Genomic DNA, 13,264 nt, shown 5'->3' with positions numbered 1-13,264 from the left:
TGTGCCTCTGGGAAAAGAGCTGTCCTGCGCTCACTCATAGTGGCCTAGAACTGGGAGGGGGGGGGGGTGGGGAATGGGCTATTGCTGCCCACCATTGGGGAGGTGGCATATAGTAGGCACTAAATAAATGCTAAGTACTCTTCCCACCTTTCTCTTCCCCATCAAAACACAAAGTGCTTTGTGAGAATTTCTCGTTATTCATAAAAATCTATGAATAACTATCTTCTTTTACGAGAGTTTAAACAAATGAGAGATTTTAATTTTTCCCCAGATTTCCATTTCACGTGCTAGTGAAGCTGAATATGTTTAGACACGCAGTTTTGAGGCCCAGACAGAGGTCTGTGTTCCACGATAGAGCAGAACTGGGTGCCTGGGCTTTGGAACGGTGAAGATGGGTGCTGTGGCATGGGCGTGGGTACCCTCTTCCCAGGCCAGGCTCGGTGGCCACACCTCCTGCCAAATCCACCCGGCCTCTCCCACTCGCTGCTTCTGTTCTACCAGAAAGTGACCCACGTCCACTCCCATCTTCCCTCTTTCGGGGATCCTTACCTTACTGTGGTCCTCTGTGCCTCAGGCCACTGGGCCTGCTTCAGCGCCCGCTGTCTTGGCCAAATCCCCATGTGTCCATCAAGTCAGTTCTCCAGCACCTGCGGCTGCCAGGCCCCTCTCCCCGAGCTGCTGGGCACCACTGCGACCAACCACACGTCCCAGCAGGTCAGGCTGGCTCCTAGTTACCTCTAGTTAGCACCTAGGTAGAGCCTAGTTAGTCCCGTCTGGTCCTCAGAGCCCTCCCTGACCTCCTACTTCACAGAGGAACAAGCAGCAGAGGAGAGGAACCCTGACCTCCCCCTTCCATGTCGCCCCCCCTTCATCCTCTCCTTCCCGAGGCCTCACCTTCCCAGCGGGAGCACTGCCCTCCGTCCTCACAGGGCCTTAGACACAGGGGCCATGCTGAGGCCTGTCATCCTCCCTACCCCATAGCCACGTGGCTCCCTCCTCTTCCAGGGCCAGGGGGGTCCCCGACCCCAGAGAAGAGTAGCTGCCTGCCCCCGCCTGCAGCCCTGCTCTACTGTCCTTTGGTTTTCATTCTTTGGACACACACACAGTGGTCGGACATAATATTCATTTGTCTTGTCCCCCACCCTCCCAGCTGGACTGTCAGCTCTAGGGAGGTAGGACCTTGTCTGTCTTGTTCAGAGATGAATCCCCAAGGCCTTAGGCCCGTGACTGTGGCCCGAAAATACTTGTTCAGTGAATGAATGAATGAATGAGTGAATGATTCTTATCATCCTGTTTATACCAGTGAGGAAACAAAAGCAACTCTTCCCCTCCCTGGCTTCCCAGGTCTTCCAGCTTTGGCCCCGTGCACCCTGTTTTCCATCCTGGGCTCCATTTCTGCCTCATCTGTGCCGGGACCCGGGAGGTCCTGCCCTCTCCAGGCTTACCTCGTCCCACGGAACCCCTCATCAGTCCGTGGGACCACCTGGGACTCTTCCTCCCCACACTCCCGCTTGTGTGCGGGGTTCTTAACAAAAGCCCCTCGGGCTGGCTCAAGAGGAAAGGGGATTCATTAAGAGATGCCCGGTAGCGCGCATGCTCTCGGGACTGAGCAGCAGGGACGTCTCAGGACAGGCCATGTAGGCTGCCCAGAAGCAGCAGTGCTCAGCCTCGCCTTGGGTCTGCGTTCACTAATCGCACCCCTCTCCCCTCTTGGCGTCTTGAGACACTGGGGCTGGTCTTCAGAGGCTCTAACCGCACCATCCACCCCTCAAAGACTCCTTCATTTTCTGGAAAACAGAACTTCCTGGGCAGCCTCACAGCAGCACCTCTGAGCCTGGAACCCAGATCACTGCCTCCATCTGGCTCTAAAGGAGCTAGTGGCAGGGATTTTCCGGATTCCCCCTGGGGATGGCTGAGTCACACTACGGGAAGCTATCCCCCCAGCGCGCCCCAGAGTGAAGCCGTCTGTAATGGGTCAGAGCCTTGGTGGGAGAGGTCTGCAGCAAAGTCCACACTTCAGGGGTCATCCAGAGCGGGGTGGGAGCTGCTTGCCCCTTACAGACCCCTTGAGAAACAGTCCGAGAGGCCCAAGGAGGCTGCCGCTGCCTCCCCTGCTACCTTCAAAGCCTCTCCACCAGACTCTTCCCACAGTGCAGCCAGGACCCTGGTGGGGCTGGGAGATGGGAAGGCAGTATAGATCAAGGGGTGGGGTGGGGGCAGGGAGGGAGAGCCCGAGGGAGACCACCTGGATGCCCACCCAAGGCGCACCACCCGGGCTGAAAGGTGGCCCAAAGGAAAGCAAAGACCCTTTCTGCACCCTCTTGTTTCCTGGTTGCCAGGGGCACAACGGTTTTGTCCCTAGTGACGGCGTCTGCACAGAGAGCAAAACTGGAGGGCCGCTGGGTCTCCAGGCCGGAACTCTGTCGAGCTTCTGGACCAGATACTCACGATTACCGCCTCTTCCTCAATGTGCTTGAATCCAGCCTCTGTGACCGGACATAGCCTCTCCCGGCTAGAGTCAGCTCCTCCCTGTGTTCCCTCCCTCACTGAAGGCGACCACTGCCTCCCTGGCGCTGCTTTCCTGGGCTAGCAGCTCTCTCTCTCTCTCTCCCTCTCCAGCCACTTGCGTGTGCCGCGTGCCCCTTCCTCACTCTCTGAGCCTGTCGGGTCTGTCTCCAGAGGTTCTCTCCATCTCCCTTATTTCCTGAGCTCAGGCCTCTGTCACCCCTGCCTTTCTAACTGCAGTCCTCTCCCCACTGGCGCTTTGCCCCCAGCCCAGCCTGCGCCCCCTGCAGGCCCAGGCCTGTCTCCAGCCCACGCTGAACCCCGCCTCCGCCCCGTGCGCCCTGGCCTGGCCCTGCCTCCTCTCCAGCTGAAATCATTCCGGTTTCTTGGTTGTGTCCGTTGCTACCCTCTGTGATTCCTTCCCCTCGCTTGCTTCTTTCCGTCTTGAGGGCTTAGCTCTGCGTCTCCACCAGGAGAAGCTCTCCCTGTCCTTCGCCCCCTCCACACTGGGGTTTGCACCGCTCCTATTTGCTTCCCGATCCCCCCCTGCGCTGCCCCAACCTGCACCTTATCGCACCGTGCCACCCGCTCCGTGCTGGCAGAAGCCACATCCGTCTTGCTCTCTGCCAATCAACACTGCAGGGGCCAGCGGGAAGCTCAGTGAGCCACGACCCCGCCCCTAGTGTGAGGGCCTGCGTGGGATGGAGGACGAGACAGGGAGGGCGGCTATGCCTCGATACAGCTGGCTGGGGTGTTGGCCTGCACCCCAAGGCCCTTCCTCCTCCCTGGCCACCCTCAGTGACTGCACAAAGGGATGACATGTAAGCTGGCTCTGGCTAATGAGCTGTAAGCAGAAGGTGTGAAGCCTAAAAAGGCCCAGTCTGTCCATCAGGCCTCCTGTCCCTCCCCTCTGGGCATGGTACCTAAAGGAGCATCATCATCTTGTAACCACGAGGATGGAGGTGACACGCTAAGGATGGCAGAAAGGTGGACAACGTCCTGATGGCTTGGGCCCCAGCCCCAGCCCGTCAGCCTCCACGCTTCCTCTCCCAGTGGATACAGGTGCTATGGATGGACCACTGGCCAAGACCCTTGGGGAGACATCTGCCCCCCTCAATGTCCTGGCTGCCCACTGTGGACCAGAAGGCAAGTCCTCTCCCCACCGCTGTGCCATCTCCCCTGCCCAGGAGACCCCACTCCAGGCACACTCCTGGGCTGAGAGCCCAGTTGGGATATTCCCAGGCTCTTACAGCCTTTTACAATTTTATGTTTTAATCCTCAGTCCGAGCTGAGGTTCCTTTGGTCCTACTAGCCCCCAGAGGAGGGGGTTAACATGCGGCCTGATCTCCAACTCTGGTCCGTCTGGCTTCCCTGCCTATCTTGGTTGTGGCTGCCAGAAACCCCCCTCCCACAAGGCTTGTCCGCTACACTTGGGGGTTCAGTTAGGAGGCCTTGAGCAGGCATTTCCCTGACCCAGCCTCCAGGGATTATCTGGGCCTTGAGGCTGGGGGCTGGGGAGCAGCAGCCAGGCCCACCTCTCTGGCCCCAGGGCCAGATGGGCACGGTTGGCACACCCATGGTGGGCTTTGGGCCAAGGCCCATCTTGCAGGACCCAGGACTCTCAGCCCACTGGCCGTTTGTGGACCCGGTCAGTATCAGCTCTTCCCTCTCTGTTTCTCAACACTAATGACTGTGTAAATATCTTGAAAAGAACCTGGGGATGCTGGCAGCCAAGGTGGTCTCTTAGAAGTAGAAGTGCCACATCCCTGATTAACTGTGGTGGCCGATGGGGCAGGGCTGCAACATTTAACCAACACAGAGAAAATGAAATTTCTTTATTTGGTCTATAGCTTTAAAAAAAAAGCTACGCAAATGCCCAGTTTGACTTCAAGTTTAGCCCCAGGCCCAGATGTGGCCCGCTCTGGTCCCCACGGTGGGGCTCTTTGCCTCCCTGGGTGCAGGGTTGTGACGCCTTCTGTGGCCTGAGCAGAGCTCCTCTGGGCACTCCGAGCCTCCACGGGGTCCAGCCTGGTATCCACACTGGAGTGACCCCACACCAGGCACCTCTGCAGCCAAACAGCTTCTGGGTCCCGCCTATCGCACGTGGGGACCAGGGCAGACCAAAACAGACTCAGCGACCCCTCGGCCTGCAGGAAAGTTGGCCCAGGGGCAGGTCTGTGCCCAGGTGGCCATGGGGCTGCTCGCCTTTGGTTTTGGCTTTCTCAGCTGGTAACGTGCTCCCTGCTCTGGGGCCGAACCCTGGAGAGGAGCTTCTCTTTCTCTCTTCTCCTTCCCAGAGTCCCCTGTTCAGGCAGCGCCAGGTTTGCACCTTCCTTTTCCACCTGGACCTCACTTAAGTACAAATTCCATAGTCCAGCTCACCCAGCCTGGTCCCCAACATCCTACTGAGGATCATTAAGGAAGTTAGGCACTCTTCTTTCAGAACCCAAACCTACTTTGTCAACTCCTGGAATTACGGCTAATGCCCTGCTCAAAACCAGAAACTGGTGATTACTTCCACTGCCTCTTTCCTTCTTTCTGGAACAAATTGGAACACTCCCACATTCCAACCTTAGCTGCAAAGTTGGGCCACCCCTCTATCTGGGTTTTATTCCTGGATTTGCTCCTTTGCTGCTAAGTGTTTTTTTCTGGCATGAAAACTGGCTAGTCTACAACGGTAGCCGATGTTGCCCTAGTCCATTAAGACCCCAAAGCCTCTTTCTACTCCCAAACCACCCTCATCCCTGTTCTTGTGTATATTCTCTTCCCAAGACGTTGAGGCTAGTGGAACGTGAGTTCCCTGTGGAGGCCAAAGTCTCTGGCCATCCAGGCCAAGTTCAAGGGGCCAGGTCATGATCCAGAGGAACCTGGTCCCATGGACAGTCCCGACTCAGGGCCCTGCCACCAGCTCCTCCATGCCTCCAAGCTCTTCATCCAGGGACAGTGTTTTCGTCCTTTCCTGACTCCAACCCAGACTTTTAGAAAGCAATTCTTGTGCTCTCTCTGCTAGTAGGGGGCCCCAGAGTTCCCACGGTCACTCCTGCTCCTTCCCCGCTGTCAGGATCCTGAGTGCTGCAGACAGGTTTCTGCTTTGGCGGCTCTTTGAGGCTCACCGTTAGCCCTCCATCCCCTTGGCTTTACTTACTCTAACTTCTTAAGCCTACATATCCCCAGAAACCAGAATAGCAGCGATGCCAAACCTCAGATTCCCTGATCCTTACCAAAATGGCATTCCCACAAACCTTGGCAGCCGGATACCCCAGCTTGGATTCCATTACCCCTACTTATGAACCAGACGACCAGGAAGGATCAGTCCCAAAGTGGGGCAGGTCCCTGGTTTGAAGGCCTCTAGTGTGGGCATTCCTGCCTCGAAAATCCCCTCCCCCTAGACCATCCACGGAGGGTTGCATGAGATCATTTACTAGGTCTTGCCTGCTCGATGGGGGTCCAGGGGCTGCCAGGGAGGCTCGGGGACTGATACATGGACCTGTCATGGCCTCATCGATCTCAGGCTGTCTGCCTCAGCTCCCACCATCTGGGACAGTGGTCTCACTTCTGGTGCTGCTCCAACTGGCTGATTTTGGCCCCCTGACTTCCTGCAGCCTGTGAATCCACAAACAATATCCAGAACAAGCTAGACCTCAGCTGACCTTCAGGAGACTCAAGAAAACCCTGAGGTAGGAAAGTGAAGACAGAGCCTGGGGACCCCAAAGAACACGATAGAAGAAGAGGCCTTCCCAGCCACTGACATTTCTGCTTGGTCAGGGACATGCTCTGTGATCATCATTTCTGAGATTTCTTGAACATCCTTATGTCGTTTCTTGCCCCACTGTTCTTAGCAGAGAAGCATGTAAAATGGACTTGTTGCCTGGCATGCTTGACTGGAGGTGACAAGGGAGCAGGGAGCTGGAGCACCTCTGGGTGGCAACTATTGAGGGCAGGGAGAGGAGCCCCAGAAGGTAGAGTAAGTGGTTGCAGCTGTGAAGAGAAGAGGATGCTGCACCAAGACCCTGAGGGCCGGGCAAGAAAGGGACCCACAGAGACTGGACCCAGGACCAGGAAGCAAGATGGGCTTAATTGGCAAGAGCCCCATTGCAAACCTAGGGCACAGGGACGAGGAGTGAGGAAGTGAGTAGGGTGGGGGAGTGGAAGGTATCACACGGGAAAGAGGGGCAGGTTTGGAGGACGGTGGGTCCATGTGGAGGAGATGCCCAGTGGGGCCCCTTGCTCTGTGGGGATGACGGTGTGGGAGGCCCCAGAAGCTCATCTGATCGATGCCCGGGGGATGAGGGTGGAGCACCCAAAACCATGTCTCACTCTCCATTCTCTGTGCCCAGACGCCAAGGCCCAGAGGCCCCCCCAAGGCTCAGAGTCGAGTGCTCTTTGGTGACACTCTGGGCCCCAGGGGCCAGGGGGAAATCTCAAGGTACCTTCTATTCCTTTGGCTTCTCATTGTGTTGGCCAGGCTGGGGCTTCAGATGTAGAAGTGACAGTGCGATCAGCTGGAAAAAAGAGCGGGGCTGGAACCACCGTACTAAGGCTGGAAAGAGGTCCCAGGTAAAGCCTCCATCTGGGACACCCAAATGCCTGGACAGGGGCAGTGTGACAGCCCCACCCTTCCTGCGCCCAGGATAAGGCCCTCCGCTCTGCCCACTGAGGGACTAGCCAATGTCCCCCAAGGACTGTGACATCCCATAGGCTCCATGTGCCCAGCACCACCTGACCCCCCGACTCTGTCAGATAGCCTGGGGAGCATGCTTCTCCTTTCCCCTCCCTCAGAGCCTGGACCCCTCGGGACTGTTGGGTCCCATCCCTGGTCAGGAGGAACAGAACTACACATTTTTGGCCCTTCCTCTCCCTGCCTCCGGGGGTCCAGGCTCAAATGAAACTGGAATTGTATTCCATTCCACAAATCTCTCGGCATGCCATCTGTCAGCAAATGCTGGCTGGCCTGGGCCCAGAACACGCTCTCTTACCAGCGCCCGGTAGGCCCTCTCCCTGGCTGGGAGCTCCCCTGGATTGGGTTCTGGGATGAGTCAAGGAGGTTTGATCTGACCCCCCATCCCACTCAAAACCTGTGCCTGTCCCTCTGTTCTCATCCACCCATTCATCCATTCAACAAATACTCATTGAGTACCCATCAGTGTCAGGCTCCATTCTAGAAGATGAAGGTACGGCTGCAGCCAAGAATGACCAGACCCGGCCTGCATGGAGCTTAGCTGCCAGGGAGGAGAGCCAGACAACCAACAAGGAAACAGAGAGGGACAAGATAAATCCAGATAATGATAAGTGCTATGAAGAAAACAGGACAAGCAAGGTGACAGGATGGCCTTGGTGTGGGGAAGGAGGCCAGTGGAGCTGTGCGGCATCAGAGAAGACTTTTCTGAGGAGGTTATTTAAGCAGAGCCGGAAGGGTGAGGACCCCTGCCATTCGGTTCAATTTGGCCTGTATTCACTGGCCACCCTGTGCCCTGTGGCTGTGCCCCGTTTCCTGTCATCCTAGAGCTTGGCTGTGGACCCCAGCTCTGGACCCTGGGAAGGACCTCATTCCTTCCCGTCCCTGTGCCACAAACCCTATCACTCTTCTCCACAGCCCTCCCTCTGAGCTGACCTGGCTGGGACGGGACTGATTAAGGGCCCCCCCGGGTCCCCTACACAAAGCAGCAGTTCCCAAGCCCAGCCCGCCCACTTAGACAACAGTCTGGCTTAGAAAACCCTGGAGTCTGTCCCCTCAGCCCAGTTCTTGAGTCTACTTCCTTCCCAAGCAGGCCTTCCCCTCTCGGTCCCCTCATCCCCCTGCCTCACTCCCACCTCACTCCCTGGGTCTGAACTTCCCCTACATTCCCTTGGTCCTGTGAGGGTCCTAAGTACCAGGTCTAGCTTTTCATTGCCCTTGGAGAACCCCTCTCTTCCACCCCCACTGAGATGCCATCGGTCGTTGGAGCCAATGCCATTGCTGCTTCCAGCCAGTGCCCAGGCTCACTCAGCACCCTTTAATACTGAGCCATCAGCACCACTACACAGGCAGCTAGCACACAGGCCAGCTTCCCTCGAAACTCTTTATCCCCCAGGGTGAGGGGTGAAGGGCTTTAAAAGAAATGCAGGTCAGGCCTATCCTCAAGGAGTTTATTATCTTGCTAGATAGAGAAAAGAATGCCCGAGAAACTACCCTTTAGAGATTAAAACAGAGCTAAGCCATCAGTGGAGTATAATAAAGCACTAAATAAAATATGGGACGCAGGCAATAAAAGCTCTATGTAGTCAGAAGACTGGGGAGATAGATGGTGGGCTGGAGTGGACCAGGAAAGCTTCCTGGAGGAGAAGGGCCCCAGGCAGGCCATGAAGAGTGGGCAGAGTGATAAGGAGAAGCGAGGGGTGGGGTGGGAAGCTGTAGATACCTAGATACCAAAAAAATCAAGAGAACCAAACCAAAAGACAAAAAGCCACTGCACTCTTTAGAGCCACTACAGAATGATTCCTGGGGCCAGGACACCGGAGGACCCCTTTTGGAGGCCTGTTTCCTGCTGTTTCCTTGTTGCTTTTCTGAAGGCATCTGGAGGTTGGGATGGAGAGGCCCAAGTGGCCCTCCACTCTTTGTCCTGTCCAAGAGGACACACCAGCTGAGGGCTGGGCCAGGTTCTGGAGAGAGTCAGCTTGCAGGGGATAAGGAAGCAAGCGGGGAAAGGCCCTGGCAGGGAGGGTCTGCGGTCATTTGGCTTTGGGGGCAGGCAACGGGGAGAGGCAGGCAGTGCACGGCCACCTCCGTGCCCGGGCCAGAGGCTGACCGTGGACTCTGTCACAGGCTCAGGGGGAGGGGGAGGGAAGCCAGGAGCAGGAGTCACCGCCAGAGACAAGCCCTCCCAAAGTAGGCGTGAGGCAGCCCTGCCCCCGAGCAGCACAAGTGTGGCTGCCCCCGGAGAGGTTTCCATCAGTTCACCAATCACTGGCTCATATGTGGGCCACCATTTCCCAGACTTCCCTTCTCTGTTCCCAAGGCCCGAACGCCTCTCCGCTCAGCCACCCCATGTTGACAGAGCTTCTGCCCCAGCACGAACCTTCACGCCTCTTCTTCTCTCTCCATATGTTGGGGTCTTCTACAGCCGCCTCTCTCTGCCTCATCCTCTGTCTCCCCAGCCCCCTTAATTAACTTGCCCCTGAATTCTAGAACCCTCCAGCTCCAGATCAGTCCACGCACAGCAAGGGCTAGCTGCTGCCCCCTCTGCCCCAGGTTATTCCGGGCTCGGCTCACCCTCTCATCTTCCCCCTCCCCCTCTAGGCCTGCTATAGATTCACTTTCAACATCAGTGTTTCCATCCTACAATTTTCCTGCTCATCTCATGTCCTCAGATGTAGGACACGAGACACGGCAGGGCCTCTGAGATTGAATGTGTGGGTTGAATGAATGGTTTTAAGTTGCTGGGAGTGAGACTCAAATGGAATCAGGGTAGTTTTTCAACTCAAATAGGAGAAAATGCCAATAGGCATCAACCTGTATGAGATTCTGATTGGTACCTACCCCATGACAGGCAGTGATCAGAAGGGAATGTAAAGGGATTTGAAGAAAATCGGGGTAACGATGAAATTTTCCCACGTAATCTGACAACCGACTGGCCCGGGAAGTGGCAGAAAAGCAAAGACAAAGTATGTAACTGTTTCTACACGCATGTCACAGGTGGAGAAATAGAATGAATGACTCGGAATGCTTGGTGCATCCTTGACAGGAGTGGGTAGAAGAGACCAGGTGGAAGGCCACTGACCCACGGCTGCAGCTCTGACTGACTGGAAATTCTACAGGAAGGAAGAAAATAGGACGGGCTACACCCCCTGGGCTGGTTAAACAGCCCACCCTACCGTACACAGATAAGCCAACGGTTGTAACATAGCCAAAATGGATGGGTTTTCAGTAACTAAATCTCATTTCACTGATTGCCCTGAGTTGTCCCCAAAGCTTTCTAGAACTTTCGTTTTTCCAGTTGCACCATTTTCTGTATGATGAGTTCCATATGTTCTCCCCGTCAGTCAGTTACCATTTCACTATTCAAGATAAAACTCCCCTCTCTTGGCTTCGACTGCTGATTCCTCTTCAGGACAAGACCCTGAGGTGAGGCTCTTGGTTAAGAGAAATGCCTCCTCCAATCCCGAGTTTTATCATCTGTAAAGAGAGGAAATAGGCTGGGTTCCTTCTCCAAAGAGACAGACCCTGGAGTGGGAGGGGTCCTCAGGATGGCGCCGAGGCTCTTAACACCTCCTGATAGTATTTAATGCTGTGGTGGTAGAGAGAAGGCCCAGATACGTCCCTGCAGATCCTCCATTTCAGGCAAAGGAACCACGATGAAATGTGGCCAATAGTAAGGTGAAAAAAGAGCAAAAATCCCACAGGAAGCCTTGGAGAATACTTGAAAACAGGAAAAAGACCGAAAAACCAAAACCCTCAAAAAATGAGACTTGCAGAACAAAAAGTCCAGGCCCGTGACCAGATGCTACTGGCAGCTGAACACAAGGCCACCGTGAGCAGAGAGAGGGTCTGGGAGCTGGGAGCCCCTGACAAGGACCCTCACAAACCTCAAAAGCAGGAACTAAAGAACAAGTGGGGTTGCAGGTGGAGTCCATCGGCAAAAGGATGAATAGACTCCTGGACACACACATCTCACAAACTAATGATAGCCGTCTGCTGGGGACACACAGAGGCGAGGGAGAAGGACTCTTGGCCACACTGAATGAACCAGGCCTCTCATGGACACCTGGTCAGCTCCCAGGGAGTCACAGGAATCATGGCCAGGAGAGATGCTTCTGTCCTTCTTGCCAGAAACTGAGCAAAGCCCTGGTCACAGATAATATCCTCACAAGCGCCATGAAAAAGGTTCTATACCCACCACAGGCACTGTCGCTATTGTTAGTGTAACACTATGGTAAAACCTTCACATTCCCTTTTTTCTAGGCCAGACGTTGTAAGACCTAAAGAATATTTGCCCAGCAACTTCTAGCAGGGTTGTTTAGAATCTCTTGGGCACCTCTGGGCAAGTTAGAAAAAGGCACCCCTCCTGGGTGGATCCAGGCCAGCTGGGCCCTGCACGGCCTGCTGAGCAGGCTGGCCCCATCTGTAGGGCCATACTTATGGGCTCTGCCACAGGGGACACGGATACAAGGCCTGGAGGATTCCAGAGGGGAAATGGCCTTTAGTATTCATGATGTGGTTAGTCATCTGGAACATGTTTCACCGTCACTGGCCAGGGCAGGGCGAGAAGACAGAGGTGGCAAGTTCTTCACCTGGTGCAGTACCCGGACTGGAAGAATGGCTGCCATATTGATGGTTGCTGTTTCCAGCTGGCCAGAAGGAGATTCAACATCTCTTGGAGGTGACCTCAGAAGTGACTGGCCTTGGAGCCCAGTGGAACTGCTCCACATTAGATAGTCTCTCTCTTTTTTAAAAGTAAACTTTTTATTGAAGTAGAACAAACACACAGAAAAATGTCCATGTCATAAATGTACAGGCCAATGCTCCCACCCACCGAATGGACCCGTGAACTAGCTTGAGATCAGCAGATAGAAGAGCAGCACCACCCGCCACCTTCCCGCCCCTGCCAGGAGCTCCTCGCATCCCTTTCTAGTGATCTCTCTCCTCAAGAGTAATCATTATCCTGAAATCTAACCCCATCGGTTACTTCACCTGTTTCTTGAGCTTTACATAAATGATTGCAAATAGTCCCTAGTCTTCTATGTCTGACCTCTTTTGCTCAACAGTTATATGTTTTTGTGATATAGTCACACAGTTACATGGAATTGTATGGCACCCCCATTGTAGAAATATACCACGATATTTTTTATCCATTACACTGTTGATGGGCATTCAGGCCACTTTTCTTTTTAATCGCCTTTTTATTTGATTACAGAATTAAACAAAGAGCTGTTATAAAAAATGTCCCCATTTTCAATCTCATGGAGAGCTCCAGGTCCTGGAGTGCCCTGGGGGTCTTGACATCTGGGCTTCACGCCTTTCCTTCGTTGCTTAGACCCCGTGTCTCACCAACATTCACACCTTTGGGCCCTTGCCCGCCTGTCTCAGTCTCCTTTCAATCCCCCAACCCGGGAAGAGGCCTCCTACGTGCCACAGCACCTGACTGCCTCTCTCCCAAGGCCTCCAGGATCTCGGGGGAGGGGTGTGTGTGTGTGGAGCCTTCCAGGACCTGAGACCCCCGCCTTGCCCCCCTCGGGACTCGCTCCTTTCAGTCTTCTCCCTCAATCCAGAAGCTCAGCCCCTCCCTCTCTGAGGGCAGCTCCCCCTCAGCTGCTAACCACCTTCATTCAGCCCCTTCCCCCACTGCCGGGGCCACATTGCACCCCACAGTTGCAGCTCCAGCGGAGCTCACTAGCAGCATTGCTAAGTCCACAGGATACGGCGCAGGCCTTCAAAAGGTAACCTCTGTGTGACATTTGACATGGTCACCTGTGTTCCCTCTGACGACACTCTTCCCTTGAGTTCTGGGACAGTGATTTTTCCTAACCTCTCTCTCCATCCCCACCTCTGCCCTTTCATAATCCTCCTGCACTGGTTCTCCTCCTGGGCCTGCCTCTTTTTTTTTTTTTTTTTTTTTTTTAACATCTTTATTGGAGTATAACTGTTTTACAATAGTGTGTTAGTTTCTCCTTTACAACAAAGTGAATCAGTTATACATATACATATGTTCCCATATCTCTTCCCTCTTGCGTCTCCCTCCCTCCCACCCTCCCTATCCCACCCCTCTAGGTGGTCACAAACCAC

This window comes from Physeter macrocephalus, chromosome 18 (assembly GCF_002837175.3).
Source record: "Physeter macrocephalus isolate SW-GA chromosome 18, ASM283717v5, whole genome shotgun sequence".
Lineage (NCBI taxonomy): Eukaryota > Metazoa > Chordata > Mammalia > Artiodactyla > Physeteridae > Physeter > Physeter macrocephalus.
The sequence above is the reverse complement of the archived record's forward strand: the minus strand, read 5'-3'. Positions refer to the sequence as shown.